This window comes from Oryzias melastigma, linkage group LG21 (genome assembly GCF_002922805.2).
Source record: "Oryzias melastigma strain HK-1 linkage group LG21, ASM292280v2, whole genome shotgun sequence".
Lineage (NCBI taxonomy): Eukaryota > Metazoa > Chordata > Actinopteri > Beloniformes > Adrianichthyidae > Oryzias > Oryzias melastigma.
Genome location: NC_050532.1, coordinates 27,198,414 through 27,216,828, shown reverse-complemented (window position 1 = coordinate 27,216,828; position 18,415 = coordinate 27,198,414). Strand labels below are relative to the sequence as shown.

Below are 18,415 nucleotides of genomic sequence, written 5' to 3'. Positions count from 1 at the left end.
GATGGATGGATAAATGGATGGATGGATGGAAGGATAAATTGTTGGATAGATGGATGGATGGATAGATGGACAGATGATGGATGGATGGACGGATGGATGGAAGGATGGACGGATGATGGATGGATGGATGGATGGAAGGATAAATTGCTGGATGGATGGATGGATGGATGGATAGATGGATGGATGGAAGGATAAATTGCTGGATGGATGATGGATGATGGATGGATGGATGGACGGATGATGGATGGATGGACGGATGATGGATAAATGGATGGATGGATGGATAGATTGTTGGATAGATGGATGGATGAACGGATAAAGGATGGATGGATGGATGGATGGATGTATGGATGGATGGATGAAAAAATGTGTCAAACTTTCCTATTTCAATCAAATTGTATTTTTCCTCATCATTACAGTTTTTTCTAACCTGATCTGACTGATCACTTAAAATCATCATTAGTGGTTCCTAAAGTCTTCCTTTGAAAGCTCGTTTCTGATTGGACCTCCAGACTGTTAACCGTCTTCACAGACATGAACACCGTGTCTCTGGTGAACAGAGTTTTTCTGTTTCGCTTTTCTCAGTCCAGTTGCGTCAGACAGGAAATTAGACTGAGAAGTCTATTTCCACAGTTCCAATCTGTGCTTAACGAGCTTTCCGGTTTATTTCCTTCATTTATCCCGTTCCTGTCCTCAGAAACATTCAAAGCTTTGTGTCTGATTCATCTTCCTTTGGGGTTCAAGTGTGTTTGTGTTACATTTTGTCCCATTGTTGTATTTGTGCAAATTTCTGGAGATTTTTTTTTTCTAATTTACAACTTTTAGCTGCATTAATCGTTTGCAGATTGTTTGGGGGTAAAAATGTAATTCTGAAAGATGAAATGTGAAACCACCAGTTGAGTCAGTTTGGCTGATTTTAGGTCATTTTCACATTTTTAGGAACTTCCTTGTTTTCATCACTAAATCAGAAACTATCCACCAAATGGGCAAAAGAGGAGCAGAAAAACATTTTGATGGATTAAACAAAGGATTTCAAAACCATCTATTAATTATGATTGAATTGATTTTGGGAATCTAAAAGCCACCCAGTGGTACCTGCAGGAACTGAACTGGTTCCAGTTATTTTTGCATTTAAACCAGTATTAAACATGACATCCATGTGCTGCCCTCAAGAGTTTGGGATTCAAGGTTTTTTTTTACATAGTTGGGAGGGATTTACATTTGTTTTTGCCAAAACTAGTCAGTCTGATTGATCCATCTGCTCTGTTGTGACACAAACTACACAGAAGTTCCTTTTTACTGCTAAGAAAGGTTCTGACAACTCCTGATCGCAATTCGGAGAAAGCAGGTAAGAAAATACCATTTGTTTTCACATCAACAAAAAAGTTGAAGTAAAGAAAAAAACACTTTTTACTTCAATTTTTTTTTCATTTACTATCTGGTGCGCAGCAGTAACCAGAAAAAAATGTTTCTTATTACTGGAATTTTTATAAAGAGATTTTTATTTTACTTTAATTTTTAGATTTTGTTACTTTAGTATCTGGTGAGCACCAGTTACTATCTGGTGACCATGGGTTTATGTGTGGCACACACTAGATAGTAACCACAAAAAAAGGTTTTGTTACATAACTTTTTAGAAAAAAATGTTTTTACTTCAATTTTGAGAATTTTTTTATTTTAGTTACTATATGGTGTGCATAAGTTACTATCTGGTGAGTATGATTTGCTATCTGGTGCGCACCAGTTAGTAAACAGACAATAATTTTTCATTGAATTTTTTATAAAAGTTGTTTTTACTCATATTTTTTTAATTTCTTTTTTCATTTTAGTTACTATCTGGTGTTGCTATTTGGTGCACACCAGATAGTAACCAGAAAAATATGTTTTTTTACTTCAATCTTTAAAAAAAATCAGTTATTTTCTAGTGTGCATCAGATAGTAACCAGCAATTTTTTTTTTTTTTAGAAAAAGATTTTTATTTTACTGCAATTTTTAGATTTTTTTTTATTAAAGTTGCTATCTGGTGCGCACCAGCCAGATAGTAACCAGAAAAATTTTATTTTTTTTACTTCAATTTTCAGATTTTTTTTTTTTTTTACTTTTTATTTTTGTTATCTGGTGCGCACCAGTTAGAAACCAGACATTGTGTTTTGTTACTTCAATTTTTTTCAAATGTTTTTGTTCAATGTCCCTTTAGGAGCTCCACACTATCAAACGGTATATTTTTATTTTCTTGATCACAGTAGTGTAGTCCCAGATAACTATAGAAATCCTGGTTATCCAGATCATGCAAGTCTTTTTAGAGATTCATCACCACCTTATTTTTAACAACCTACCAATATTTGATTGTTTTCTTTCAGATTGTGTCTTATACATTTTTTCAAATAAAAAACGTCTTATCAAAGAAGATTTTCATTCATGTTTTCTTGATATACTCTAAAGATTTGGTTAGCTTTGGTGATCATTTGCAACACTTTTTAAAATAGTTTTTCTGTTTAAATGAAGTTCTAAAATATTCCATAACTGAGAATCTTTATTGTTTTATAATCTCACTAAACAACATAACTCAATGTCACATTAACATGCAGCACGACTCCTCATCCTAAAAGGTTTTCTCAAAAATGTTTCCTTTGTAATCAAGGCTGACTTTACAAGCAGGTTGGAGGAGGCGGCGTTGATAGCCGTGTAACTCTTTGTTTTCCGACATTAAAGTCAGCAGGAGAACAGAGGAGTGACACATAAATCCTCCGCATCCTCATTAGCACACAAAAGGCCTCCAATGAGAGGCTGACCTTCACGCCGTCTTTCGGAGGGAACCTGCAGCTTTAAAGTCAAGTCCTGCCAGATAAGCAGTAGTTCATTTTAATCCTCTCTGCGCTGAGTGGGGCATCTGGTTAAAGAAGCGCCTTTTCACCTCCTCTCTTTGTAGCAGGGATTTCTGTTGTGGCGGCGCTTGGCCTGCAGATCCCAGAGACTTCAGATCCACGCTCTCTGTGTCGAGCTTAAGCTCCTGATCCAAATAGCCTTCACAGGCTAAGGCAGCACATTCCTGCTGCTGGTATTAACCATTCCTTATTTCCAGAGCTCAGATAATAAAACTTTTTAATATTTTTGCTTTTGATGTTAAATTCTGAAGCTCTGCTATTGGTCGCTGCTGATTCCATCTCAGAACTCTGATTCTTTTCCACATCTGGCTGTTTCCACTCTTCCTCTGAAGCCACATTTGGGTTTTTTTAGATTTTAGTACAGAAAAGACGTCGACCTCCTCAGATCACAGAGCTTTCTCTAAATTCAGCGTGTATTTGACTGTATTACCTGATTCATGGCCAATCAAAGCTTCACGTCATTAACCATTTTCTGATGTAATATTTTTATTTTGCTTTGGGAAACAAATGTTAAATGAATTTTTGAACAAACAGCATAAAAACTCCTGTTCTTTGATTGTGTTTCCTAGTGTTGAAGTACAGTACGGCTGTGTTTGAGATCTACTCACTTTAATCCCCAAATGCAGCACGATGCTGGGAGATCTGAGGTCAGACGTGTTCTAATTATTTAACGTTTCATTTACACGTTTCATCTTTGCAAATTGGTCCTTTTTATTCCTGATAATTGGTATTTGGATTTTTTAAAAAGCACCAAAACCCGAGTGAGACCGCCTGACTGCTGCCATTCAGAAAAAGGAGCTGAAAACTTCCTGGTTTGTAGAATCATGTCATCAATCATAGTAAATGTTTTTTAACCGTGAACATCCCAGTTTAATATTTTCTTTCTATTTCACTTTCATTCAACATGACACAGACAAACGGACTTTAACTTCAGAAACACAACATCTATGATGTAACACAAACAGACAAACCTTCATAGTCGTACTTCTCTTCATTAAACTGCATCCATCTGGGATTGAGAGAGGATTCTTTTACTGACATTTGTAGCTTCTTACCATCGTGACAAGTCCAGGAGTTTGCAATGTTGCTTCTTCTGAGCAGAACTGCTGACATTCATTTCACAGAAGTAACATCAGGCTGTAGCGCCCCCTGTGGCCTGATTGACTTACAACTGTCTGGAGTTCAGAAAACACCGTAGAACGAAGAGAGAGAAACTTCTAGAAAGACACCATTAAATATAGCAAAACTATTGTTAAAAATATCGACCTTCACAGCAAGTTTTTAAATAAAAATACAAATCCTGTAAAAAAATCTTCTTTTAAATATGTTTAACTCTGGAGAACCCATGATGTTTTTTTTTGTTTGTTTTTTACATTTTTAATTTTATTGGCATTTTAATTATTTTTTAATTAATTTATTTATTTCCCTTATTGGTAATTGTTATTTTAATTTATTCGATTTTTTTAACTTTAATTATTATTTTTTTATGTTTTACCTTTTTCAACTTATAATTTTAGTTTATTTATTTCACTTCTTGTCAATTATTATTTATTTTTTAAATTATTTTTTCCTTCTGTATAATTATTTTTTCAATTTCTTAATTTTTCCCCTCCTTTTATATATGATATTTTTTTATGTTTTCCTTCTTTTTTTATTGTTTCAGCTTTTTTTCTTTTTTTTATTTACTTTTTTCCTTTTTTTAATTATCATTTTAGTTTTTACATTATTTTTCCTTCTTTTTAATTATTATTAATTTATAATTTATTCCCTTATTTTTAATTATTATTATTATATTTTCCTTCTTTTTATTTATTATTATTATTATCATTTTTTTAATCAATTTATTCTGAATTTATAATTATTATTTCTATTTTTTTCCTTTTTTCTAATTATTATTTTAGTTTTATTTCTTAATTATTATCATTAATACATATTTTTTGGCGGCTGTAATTGGTTCTACCTAAAACAAACAAACAAAAAACAAATTGTCAAACTAATTTTGAAAGTTCAGAAGTAAATATTTTGTGTGGTTCTGCAGAGTTAAGAGGAGGATCCAGGATGTGACCCATAACTTGACCTGCTCTGTTTCTTCAAGTACGATGACTCACGTCTTTAAATGACTTGAATGCTGTTTTGCAGAGAGAATTTGGAGTTGAACGAGCAGTGAAACTCAGAACTGATTTTGCTGATGCGCCTCATGGTGAATTATGCATCACATTTACTATGCAGCTCCGTTCAAAGCCCCAAAGCTGGAGACCACAGCTTCTGGATGAGAAAAGTGTCATCAAAGCAGGAGGCCCTACTTTATAAATCTGGACCACTTACATCCATCTCATTCGACAGAAGCGTTTCCAGCTGAGAATATTCCCACTCCGGCTCTTTGGTGTCAACAGGGAAGATTAGTTCAGCAAAACAAAGTTTTTAGCAGAGGGTGGGAAAATCCCGGGCCCGGCGTCCTTCAGCGCTCGCCGTGAAGGACGCTCCCATCTTCCTGACTGCCCAATCAATCAGCTTCCTGCATGGAGAGGGAGCTTCCTTGTCCCTGTCACAACAAGTGATTGCCTTGCCTGCACTTGTAAAAAGCCGAGCTCTCAGCAGCTCATAATCGTCCTTACCTGACAGAGAGCGTCTCAGCGGAGCTGAATGGAGCAGATGTTTGAGAGGCTGGAGATTCCTCATAGTTACATGTTGAAGACAAAAACTGATTTATGGAAACAGATCTGGAATGCTTTGCAGTTGATCTCATTTTCTATTCTTTTTATGACTTTGATTATTATTTTTTTGATGATAGATATTCTGGAAATCTCTTAAATGTCTCAGAATTTTGCACAGAACCTGCATATTTCTAATCAGCTTTTTTTTAACCAAACCCCAAAAATGTCATCTTGTTAATTAAATGATTCAGTGATCATGCTTTCCAAATGTTTCCAAATCCCTTTTTAAGATTCTGACTGTAACCCGTTTCTGAGGCCAGAATCTGAATTCCACTTCCATCAACTTCAGGTGGATTTTAGTTCAAAAGAATTCAGAGTAGCAGCCAAACACCTCAGGAGAGGACAGTAAAGATGGGAGAATGTCATATTAAAAAATAGAGAGAAGAGTTATGTGTGACCTCTTTACATCCTCCTGAGGTCAGGTTTGAAAGTTAATGATAGTTACAAGAAGCCAAATGAAAAACATTTTATTTTGAAAAAATATTTGTAATTTGAAAAGAAGATCTTCAACATGCGGAAAACTGATGAACAAATGAAAAGTGTAAAAAAGAATTTGTTCTGCCTGATTTAAAATGGGCTCAGATAATTAGTTATTTTTTGGTTTGCTACTTCCTGTTGCTCCAGGAAGCTCGACTAGAGTCTACAAATCTTTATATTGAAAAATATGACGTGCACTGCAACCACAGTTGAGGTGAAGCACAAACAGAAATTTACCAACTGACTAGAAAAGTTCATAACAGTAAAGCTTCATTTTCGATATACGTGACCAGTGCTGAACTTTATTTTCCCGGCCACATACACCCAGAGGAAGAAGTTAAGGCGACTAAAATATAACCTAAATGCCATATTTGCCTAAAAAAACGGAAAGAAGTGTAAGTTAGCCAAAACAACTTGAATCCAGCTGATATATTAGCTAAACTCCCAAATAGTAAAAAAAAAAAAATAATAAATGCCATAAAGCCAGCATAATGCCATTATAACTTTCAACTTTACCACACTCTGACTCCATATAATATAAGTAACGACTAATCGACTGTTAAATTAGTCGCCAACTTTTTTAATAGTCAGTTAGTCGACTCATCGTGGCGGCCCTATTCTAAATCTGTGCGGCCAAAATCAAAGTCCAGCCTTGGAAGCTCCTAAAGACCACTGTGTTTCTCTTGTCAGTTCATTTACAAATCACTAGTTTATTTTGTCTAATGTGCTACTTTAGAGAAAAAAATAAAAGAAACTTCATTAATTCCTTTAATTACAGATTACACAGATTACAGAATGGTTTTCGGTGTAATCTCTGTAATTAAAAAGCTTTGTTTGTCATTTATTGGTGGATGGAGAAAAGTATATACTTCTACCTACTGAACAATGTTTAAAACAGCAGGTTGGATTGTTTGGGACAATGTGAGCCTGGAACAGATGGTCAGATAGGAGGACCATCCTGGTCTGGAATGGATCTAAAGGTAAAAATAATTTTAGAATAAAAATCAGTTTGACGAGAACAAAAACCCAAAGTAGGACTAAGTAAAGAACCTGAAAGCTTTATTCTTCTCAAAAAGGCTACGATTGGCCAAAAAATCTCATTTAATCTGAAGCATGAGAGAGAGAATAGAAATATACTTTCCATCAAACTCACTTTGACAGGTGACCTTTGACCCTACACCATCCATCAAACCCTTATGATATGTGGCAGATGGTTATATATACATTTTAGTATTTTATAAATGTATTATCATTTTTCATATTTATATAAAACTATCTGTCACATGTCCAAAGGGTTTATTGGATGGTGTAGGGCACATGTGTCAAAGTCAAGGCCCGGGGGCCGGATGCGGCCCTCCAGATCTTTTTATTCTATAGTTATTAATTGCCAGATTAATAATTCTTTATTTTGAACTTGTATAATTTTGACAAAATATATTTTTATGGAGAGTCAAATATTGACAGTTATTTAAGGTTTAAGTTGATTTATTCAGGAATAATATTCCTTTTTTTAAATAAAATTCGCATTCTATTTAACTATTTATCAAATTTTTGGGGCTATTTTGGAGTTTAGCTTATATTTCAGCTACATGCTAGTTGTTTCGGCTAATTTAGGCTTTTTCTTGTTGTTTTTTTAGGCTAACTGGGATTTAGCCAATATTTTAGCTGTCTATCAGCTTCAGTGTTTTCAGCTATTAATTGCATAATCTTCAGCGGCCAAATTCAACTTCCAGCATTCACACTAGCATTATCACAGGTAATGATATATATCTAGTTCATCTGTCAAAAAGTTACAGTTTTAAAGTTTTAAAAATGTTGTTTTAGAGTGTTTTAATAAATGTTTATCCTGTTCGCCGTGATCTAAAGTGTGTTTTGGATTTTGGCCTCTTGTGTGATTGAGTCCCCTTGATGTAAGGTCAAAGGTCACCTGTCAAACTGAGTTTGATGGAGAGTATATTCCTATTCTCTCTCATGAGGACAAGAAAATGACAAGAATCTGACAATCAGAAAGCAAAGCAGCTCACTGAGGAAGTCATTAACAAGATGCATCTCTGTATCTGAACAATTAATGGGAAATGATAAGAGAACGGAGTGAAACAGAACAGGACCTCAGGAAAGTAACAGAAACCTGTTCAGATCTCTAATAACAGCAAAACCACAAAACAATAATCCTAATTGAAAAAGGAAAAATTATGTTTTTTTTTTCATTTAGAGAGGTTTTAAGAGAATCCTTTCTCACACAAAGTATGTTTAAATTATGCAAACAATGAGACGAATTTAGTCAAACTTTTAACCTGCAAAAACAGCTTTAGTTCGCTTAGTATAATCAGCTCAAAAGAAGAGAAAAAAGCAGACGAGGGCAACCATGAAGCCCAACACAAGAGCTGGGAAACAAAAGGAGCCGTTACAAAGTGAGAGTGGGTGCTCTTAGAGCTATTTCTGTCCTTTTTGAATCAAGGTGAGTGATGTGAAGCTGTTGCTCGTCTGTTCTGCTCAGCCTCGGGCACCAATCTCGCTCTTCTTTTTTTAACAATAAATTGTCAGATGAGGCTCGTTGTTGGAAGCAGAGGCTTGAAAATAATTTCCAGAAATAACATTTGTGTGGAAAAGTACGCAAAAACCTAAGAGGAGATTTTGGAGGGAAATAAGATCCTATTTAAACATGCATTTATCTTGTTCTGCGGTGAAAGCATTCCGTCGTGAGGAAGCATTAATCTGACAGTTTGTGCAGGCTCCAATTATTGTAATTTTTTATTTTATATTCCTCTGTGCAGCACTTTGAACATGAGAAAATCTGGAAGGCTACCCCTAAGGATTTCTCCCTTTTTTAAATCACCAGGAGATTTTCTTTTCTTTGAGACCAGAATGTGTCAGAGGTTTGTTTTGCTGGGTGAAAAGGGAATTATAGGCATATAAGTGCGGCATGTTTGTGTTGGTTATAAAGGGAAGCTGGAATGAGTTTTTTTTTTTTTTGCTGGAGGAGGCTTGCTTTCCTGTTTTTGCTTGCCAGTGCAAGTTACACAGAAACATAAATGCGGCTCAGATAACCTTTGCTGCATATCAGAGTCCCTGCAGACGGCGTCATGTCGCTGCCGTGACGGGCGCGGAGAGATCGCGGATAAACGAACGCGCCTGAGTCTGTATTTCCTCTAATTTAACGGCTGGATCTTTGCAGCCACAGATTTGACCGTGTTTGGAAGATTTCCTCCCATTTTCCATGAGGAAGTGAAGACAATTCTGATGTTGGCTGCTGGTTTGTTTGAGTCACGATTGACACAATACGGTGGCCGACATGACTCACACAAATGCAAAAGACACAACAGAACGACAAAAGCCGAAACACAACAACAAAACTACGACAAGACGATGACAAAAGCGGAAACACAACAGCAAAAGCAACAACACAATGATGAAAGTGGAAACATAACAAAAGGCAAAGCATGACGACAAAAGCGGAAGGACGACAACAAAAGCTGACAACAAGACGTCAAAAGCCACAACACAATGACAAAAGTGGAAACAACAAAACAAAAGCCAAAGCACGACAAAAGAGGAAGGACAATAACAAAAGTCAACAACACAACGTCAAAGTCAAATCACAACAACAAAAACTGAAGCATGACGACAAAACCAGGAGCACAATAACAAAAGCCACTACACAAAAACTAAAACCAAAGCACAACGACAAAAGCCAAAACACAATGACAAATGTGGAAACAAAGCGACAAAAGCCAAAGCACGATGACAAAAGCAGAAGGACGACGACAAAAGACAACACGATGACAGATTCTGGAGCAATACAACAAAAGCAGAAGTACAACAAAAAAAGACACAACACAATGACAAAAGCGAGAAACCAACGTCAAAAGCTGAAGTACAACGACAAAAGACACAACACAATGACAAAAGCGAGAAACCAACGTCAAAAGCTGAAGGACAACGACAAAAAACAACAAAACGATGACAAATTCTGGAGCAATACAACAAAAGCTGAACTACAACAACAAAAGACACATCGACAATAGCCGAAGGACAACGATAAAAGCAGAAGTACGACAACAAAAGACACAACACGATGACAAATTCTGGAGCAATACAACAAAAGCAGAAGTACAACAACAAAAGCTGAAGTACAACAACAAAAGACAACACAACGACAAAAGCGGAAAAACGACGGTAAAACCTGAAGAATGACGACAAAGGACAAAAGCCACAACACATCTGAAGAGAATCACAACAGAAATCAATTATACAGTTTTTAAAAATGTCATTCCGTTTCAAGCTGTTGCCGCTTTCATAGCTGGACCATTTACCAAGGAGGCGATAAATAAAGATAAAACTGGGGGATCTCTTTGTTGTTTCTTTTAACTAACTAGCGCGTTCTTTTTATTGTTGTCTTGATTTGAAATTGTGATTTGCGGCGGCGGCCGTGTTACTCAGGTTGATGCTTAAAGTTATAAGTTGTTGAGGTGCCAATAGTTTCAAACAGAATGAAACTTAAAAATAAGTCTGCCGTTCACTTCCGTTGTGAATCACTATTATTGTGTTTGTGCTTCAGCTTCTGTGGTTGTATTTCTGCTTTTGTCGTTGTGTCTTTTGCATCTATGTCAGCCATGGCGGTCACCCCCCCACATTGAACAAAACCGAAGGCGGCCCGACTGTGAAACACTCTCTGAAAGCGGCGGCATTGATTCCTCGTCCCGGTCACAGCGACTCGGTGGGAGGCTGGAGGACCGTCTCTATCTCATCTGTTCCTGGCTACAGTGACTGATAGGAGAGGCCCTTTGCTAACAGGTCTGTCCTCCACACTCACGGACGGTTCAGATCAGCCGTACATTGTTCTCTGCACACTCCATGCCGGCCCCCCCGCTTCAACAGCCACTGTGTTTGACAAATGGACTGATGCTATCTCCACAATTCTGTGACTTCAACCAAAAAGCAATTCACTGGGACATTTTGTTATTTATAAATGTCAACTTCAGTAAAAGCGAAGGTCTCCCGCCGCAAAGGTTTTGTAATTAAAGGTCAGCATTTGTGATAAAGTTGTTGTTTTTCAATCCATTACGCTCTCTTTTCCTCACACTGAGAAGAAATGCTTAAAACAATGCGGGAGTGGATGGAAAAGTGGGTGTCAGACGAGGCCTATTGTAAGGTTAAAAAAAAAGCAACAAACTTTGGCAACAAAGAAATACGACATGTTAGAGAAATGTGGCTAAGACTGAGGCAGAGATTTAAGCCCCATATTTATGGATATCAATACTGATAGTTTTACAGACATGAAAACTAGAGATCTGATCATAATCAGATCTTGCATCCCGATCAGGATTTGAATATACTGTATATGTAATCCTCAACATTTCAATCAGCCTTCTATATTTCAAGTTTATTATTACAAATACATAACAAAAGTCTTTCACTTTTCATTTTTTTAAAGATTTTTTTTCTTTATCGCAAGTTTTTCAAATTATAAACTGACCAATCAGATGCCACCGCCAATGTTTGATTGACAGATTTTCCCGCGTCGCTTTCAGTGGACAAGCTCACTCACGATTGGCGACAGTACTTCCTCTAAAATCGTGACCAATCACTGTTGTTGGGTTCCAACATGGCGGCGCCCATATCAGGAAGTCCCGGTGACGGATTTGGCCTGATTTCAGGAGAGCCGTAGGTAAGGCATTTTCTATGAGTGACGTAAACTCCTCACTTTGTCCAGTGATGATATATGTCTATGAGACACATTCAAATCCCTGCTTTCTGATGTCATCAACATGGCGGCGTCTGTACTTAAAAAAATGACGACTGAATTGACTTCCTGTGGTTGGAGCTGGAAGTAGACCGTTTTCTACTGTCTCAATCCAGAAACATTAGAAGGTTTTCCTGAATAAAAACACATTTTTTTTTTTAAGCTAGAAAAGGACAGTAGAGTAAAAACACATTACTATGCTAACTTTATGACTGTTTTATTTGTTAACATATTTGTATTTTAAGCTGAGTTGCTGTTTTTAATGAATTTATGTAAAACATTTGCACCGTTGTTACTGGCTAATAGTTAACTATCTCAAAAGTGTTTTATGTAGACTCACACTGATGAAAAATGTCTTTTGAGTGTTTTTAACATATTCTTGTGACATTTTTCTCATTTAAAAAAATGTATTTCTGAGTATTTCCTTATTCAAATTGTTGTGAATTTGTCATGTTCTGCTTTTTACCGTTTTTCTTTTTCTTCTGTGCAGGCAGCTGTGACTCCGCCCATTCCCCGTGGATCCTGCTAAGCAGTCACAGCTGCCTGCACTTCAGTAATTAGGTTCTGCATACCTAAAGCCCTCAGAGTTTGCTCGTTTTTTTGTCCTCGCTTGTTTTCTAAACCCTATGATCTTGTTTAAATATGGATTTTGTAAACTGAACCTCTTTGACTTTGGCTCTAATGTGCTAGAGACTCTTTCCTGCATCTGGCTTTCCTCCTGCTTCCCAACCGTGACAGAATCAGAAAAGGAATTCTGTTTGATACAGGTGGTATTTGTGACGTAGAAAACACGCTGGGCGGGCCCAAGCTCTCTGAGCTCTCAGGAATGAGGAGCAGAAGGGTGGACGGTAGGGGTTTAAGAGATTAGATACGTATCAAAAAATCGATTGGGCAGTGGGAGCAACAGCGGTATCGGTTAGGGATGTAAAAATAGATACGTATCAAAAATTGATGGAGCAACTGCATTTTAGTGTGAAAACCACTGATATGAACAAGATAATGTTGGTTAAAGGGTATAAAATCAATCAAGACTTGAATAATTGATTTCTGGAAAACAGTAGCTTCTCTTTCTGTTTTTTTTTTTTCTTTTTTTACTCTCTTTGTCTTTTTATTTAAATGCAATGAAAACAAAAAGATCAAAAGCTTGCTTCTTCCAAGTCAATACCTAAATACATTTCTCTGTTGAATGTCAGTCATTATTAATTATAACTTTAAATTCCATATGAATAAGAAATATCTAGATTTTGGAGTTGCTTCACGTCAACAGTCAGAGGTAAACTTCCAATGAACTCCTGCCACTCTGCAGAAACTATGTCCTAGAACCCTTTCACAATAGATCAGATGATGAGAATCGCACTTTGGGAGTTAGAGGATAAAATGAGGTGACTAAAGTAAAAATAGGTAAAAAGCTGGTTCTTCTGCAATTGTTCTATTTCGATGTGTTCTAAAAGTTCTGGATGGGGACTCTGTACCCGTTCAAATGACTAAGAATTAGGTTTGACCGAAAACCAGGTGAAGAGATTCTGGTTGAAACAACCCCTGATAGGATGGACCATCAATAAAAAACCTCCAACATTACTTTTTTGTTTTAAAAATGCTAAATCTTCTTAAAAGAAAACGATTATTTCACTTATCGGATCAATTAACTCATTAAAAGGTTTGTGCACACAGGTAACTTTCATGATCAGTGAGCTGTCGCAGGAACCCCACTCAGTCCTGTTTTCTCATTTGGTATCGTCCTGTACCGGAATCTTTTAGAACCGGGAAAGCTGAGGTTCTGACCTGAACTGGACGGCGTTCTGGACCAACTCCAGCCCCCTGATGGGCAGACATCTGTCAGGAGAACGTCATCTGTCCAAAACTCTCCTGAAGAAACTTTTCTTCCATACCAGGCCATTATTTTGGTGACCTTTGTTGTTTCCGTCTGAACTGGGTGTCCATTAGATTTCGTTTGATTTGTCTGTTCTGCTCCACTGAAAACCCACGCAGTGTTCCGAGACCTTTCTGCCAAACGGCGTCTGCACTCTTTCAGACTGAAAGCCCCCTTTTATCTGAGCAAAGAAATCCAAGAGGAGCGGCTGAAGGAAAGAAATGTTAACACAAGTCCACGGCGCGCCAAAGGGTTAACAGTCTGAGTCACTTACATGTGACGGATGAGGTCCAAAAGGAATCCGAACAAACCAATCTTTGATTTGTTCGGTTCACTTTTACCTATTTTTAATAGAGAAATACTTTAGAAAAAGTATTGTGTGCTGTTTAGTATTTGTATCATAGAGCTCGTTTTTAGCAGCTCTGAATCTTTCATTTGTGGCTTGGAGCTGCCGGCAGCTGCAAACGAAGCAGGTTTCAGGTTGGATGAAGATAACGAAGCTGAATAATCCCCTCTGATCCAGTCTGCGATGCTAATCTGAAGTGCTCACTCAAAATCACTCCATCAGATGTCAAAGTTGGCTGATTTGGCAAAGAAAAGAGGTTAAAATGACCTGATGATTGTCGGTGTAGCCAAACAATTAGAGGAGTTCAGGACTCTGCTTTAAGACCTAATATTCCTAAAAGCTTCGGGAGCCCATTCGTCTCATCTCTGTCCAATCCGCCTCGATTTCATGCCAAAGAGGCGACGCTGAAGTTCCAGTTAATGTTTTGTTTTTGTGTTGAGAGCCATCAGGGAGAGCTGGGTGGGCGTGGGGCTCACGGAGGCGCCGGAGAGGGCACCGTAAACAGCTCCTTAAAAGCCGGCCTTGAATCTACGAGCCGCGCAGCCATCCCGGTTCTGTTATTAATTTGAGCCAAAAGACTAAAAGATTAATCATAATATTCATGAGGCTCCAGCGACCGAGTGGGAGTGACCTTGACTTCTCTCTCGGCGTTCTCATGCAGGCCCGGGAGTGAAGGGATATCAAACGGTACAAAGTTCTGCTGATCTGGGTCAGAGACCGCCGCCGCCGAGGAGCTTCAGGCTGAAGCAGAACTTCCAACAAAAAAGGAAAAAAGTAAATAAAAAAAGTTAAAAATCTGGCTTTTACAGGATATTTGATTAAAAGTCATATAATAAAAACAATTTAATATAAACAGAAAGTAAATATTATAAAAATGATAACAAAAGTATTTGTTCAAGAAAGAAGAAACAGACGTGCAAACTGCTTCATAAATCTAATAAATTAACTTTATTGTCCTTCTCCTTGTTTGTTCTCTCTCAGAACAAAGCACCATTTTGGATCTTCTCAAAGACGTCTGTAAATTCATAGTTTTTATTGAAGTCAAAGTGTGTTAAAGTCATCATTATTCCAACCTCTACAGAGAACCCCAAAGTACTGCTGGGATACACAAAGATCGATGCTTGAGTTCATGGAACTGATCAGATGTTTTTCCTTTAGATGTTCATCCAACGGTCTTGAAAATGGTGTTTCTAACATGTTCTTGCTGCATTTCTCTGATGAAGGAGAACGTATGTAAAGAAAATGAAACTTTTGAGCATTTCTTTTTTTGAACCGTTGTTTAACTTTGTCAGGGAGAAATGATCTCCGACTCGTTTAACATCATCCACAGGATTCTGCAGGATTACTGATATTTGTACTTTGATTTTGCTCAGAGCCAACAGTCCCGCCCACAACTTTAGAGGTGAATTTCTAATGAACTCCTGCCGCTCTGCAGAAGCTATGTCCCCTGGATTTTGACCAAACACAGCAAAATCATAATTAAAAAACTCTTTGAAAATAGATCAAAAGATGATTGATTGGGAGAGAGAGGAGAGGTTTTCCAGGGGGCGGAGCCTTGAAAGCTGGTTCAGGCTTTGAGAAGACTTAAGGGCATCAGAAAGCACAGAAACTCTCCTCAAACATGAGCAGACGTTCTCAGAAACCTCTCAGACCCGCTGTGGTTCCTTCCTGCAGCAATTACATACACAGAGACTCTACAGTGACCCAAGCAGTGACTTATTGAGCGATGCTGAGCATTGAAATAACCGGATTTCCCTTTTCGGGATTAATGAAGTTCTGAGACGGACCACCTGTCCAGGTTGTATCCAGCTGGGATTCATTCCAGAAACCACCCGTGACCCCAGCTACAGAAGGTTAACAAATTAATTAGGAAGTGAATCAAATACTACTGTAAGAGCTGCAATGAACTATTATTTGTAATGTTTTAAAGTGAGATTTCTCATGGAAAGTTTTGTGAAATAACCTTGATCTGTTGTTTGTCTTTTTGTATTTATTCTGTCATTCTTAGATAGATTTAAAAATAGATTTTCATAGAGGGGAAAGGTGCCAGTGCAGAATAGTTACATGAAATATAAAAAATGTAGCAACTCATTTTCTTCTGATACAGGTTTTTAATTCTACTAACAACAATAGCATTGTTAATTATATATAAACATGGTGTAATATATAGCATAGATCAGGGGTGGCCAAATGTTTTTGACTTGTGGGCCACAAAGGGTTCTAAAATTTGACAGATTGTCCGGATCAGATTCTTGAAGTGTTTTAGTAAACGACCACATATGGAACCTGGACAAAAACAGGCTTTAAAAAAAAGGCGGTTTATATTACTATTTTAGTGCCAGCATAACAATTTTTTGTATATTATACATATATTTATACATATATATATATATATATATATATATATATATATAGTATATAAATATATATAATTTTTGTTCATCAATTATATAAAATTAACAAAGTCTTAAAGATCAATCATGTGAAGCTCCTCCTGAACAGCTTCATTACTGGTAATGTCATACTGAGTGTTTGGTCAAATGTGTTTTTTTACGTACTTGCGGGTCTGGTTTGGAACTTAACGAGCTAAAGTCACATTCTCCTGACACTCAGTATGTCATTAAACTTAATGAGCAGAGTATGTTCCAAGTATGAATGATGACGCTTTTCTCACAATGGGCCGCCGAACATCCTAGTTCGGAGTAAAGCAGCATGTAACTAACAAATTGGCTGAGATTTGCTGCAGGCGAAAGCCGCTGATTTGTGTTGTACTAACCACTCGCCGCGTGTTTGAGTATGGAGTCCTGCGGTGTCACATGAAGAATGTTATTAATAGGGAGCGTTATTCATTTAAGCTATCTCATTTATTCGCCGCTGCCCCCATTTCTGTCAATTTATAGTGCTTGAAGCGAGGCACCTGATGACCAGATAGACCAGCTCAGCCTTTCCGGGGCTCCACGTTCTGCAGCGCCAGCACTCCCTGTCAGGGACATTTAACAAAGAATTTTGCATTATTTATGAGGCTACCTTTGAAATGCTTTTCTTAATTATGTTCCAAGTTTCCTTACAGACTTCGTGCATTCTGCCTAAAATCCACACGGTTAGGAGAGAACCGGAGAACGGTGTCTAAACTCATTTAGTGGTGACACAGTTTCAGATTGATCATGTTTACCTCAACCATCGCACAACTCGCATTACAGATAAACTCGTTTTATGCAATTTACAACACTTAAAGTGCTGTGGTTTCCTTGGTTACTTTTTCTCCCAATCACAGAGCTCAGTGTCTGTTCTCGCTTCCCTGCCATAAATGGCAGATTAGGTTAGGGAAGTCAGATAGATCCATTCTAAATAGCCTTGGGTTACACTAAAACAAGCAAAATGAGGCAGGAACTAAATTACCTTTGCTTGTGTCAGTGAAAGATATCCCTCAAAGTCACTTTCACGTCGCGTATCTGGAGGAAAGCCTGTTGATTTTTTTATTTTTTAAAGGAGTGTTAAACAAGGAAAAGCTTCACATGCTCATTGGCACTAAAATGAAAAAACAACCTCCTTATGGTTTTTTTAATTCATGAGTTGTGGTTAAAAACAAGTTTTAACAAAAGTCTTATTATGATTTGGACAAACCTGAAACATTGAGGAACTCTTCAAAACGTGTTTTAAGGAGATAAAATCACAAGAGAAGACGCAACGCTTTTCAAACTCCAACCACAGAACTAAAAGAAAGTTTAGATGTATAAACAGAACATTAGTCAGTAAAACTTGACAACAGGAGGTGTTGACGTTCTTGAAGATGAAGACGAACTCTGAGGAAAATGGGGGTTTTAACATGTATTTGTGGTATTTCTGATGATGGAGGACACATATGAAGACAATTAAGCTTGAATTTCAATTTGTGAGTATTCCTCTTTTCAAATCGTTGTGAAACAGTAACCTCTCAGTTATGGGGGGGGCAAGGTTGGTCTACGCCAACAGCCCCGCCCACAACTCAGAGGTGAATTCCTGCTGATTTGCACAAACTATGGCCAATTAAATGACACAAGTTTGATGGTTTTGTCTAAAAATTGCATAATTATAATGAAAAAATCAGTTGGAAATCTTTAAAAATAGATCAAAAGATGATCAGAGTGGGACTTTTAAGGGTCTGATACCAAACTGAAGGTGAAATTGATTTAAAAAGGACACCATTAATACATGACGTATAAAGAAAGTCAATCTTTGCCTAATGAACTCTGCTACTCACGACAAAATCTCAATTTCAGATCCTCGCAGTGGAGATTCTAGTCTGGATTATAATCCCTGCAAGCAGGAAGGTTTTGGGGTGTTTTCAGACTGGACACATTTGGTTCTCTTAAAGTGAACCAGAGATTATTTCCACAGATA

At 37.3% G+C, this 18,415-nt stretch overlaps 1 protein-coding gene across 4 annotated transcripts in view; it reads right to left on the bottom strand.

Annotated features, from left to right (window-relative positions):
- asic4a (acid-sensing (proton-gated) ion channel family member 4a) overlaps positions 1 to 4,281 on the bottom strand; it is a 157,273-nt gene extending 152,992 nt beyond the window's left edge. For all 4 annotated transcript variants that reach the window (XM_036209589.1, XM_024286430.2, XM_036209590.1 and 1 more), the window contains exon 1: positions 3,857 to 4,281. The gene's annotated coding sequence lies outside the window, so the exon portion shown is untranslated. The remainder of the gene's footprint in view (positions 1 to 3,856) is intronic.
- Positions 4,282 to 18,415: the final 14,134 nt, after the last annotated feature.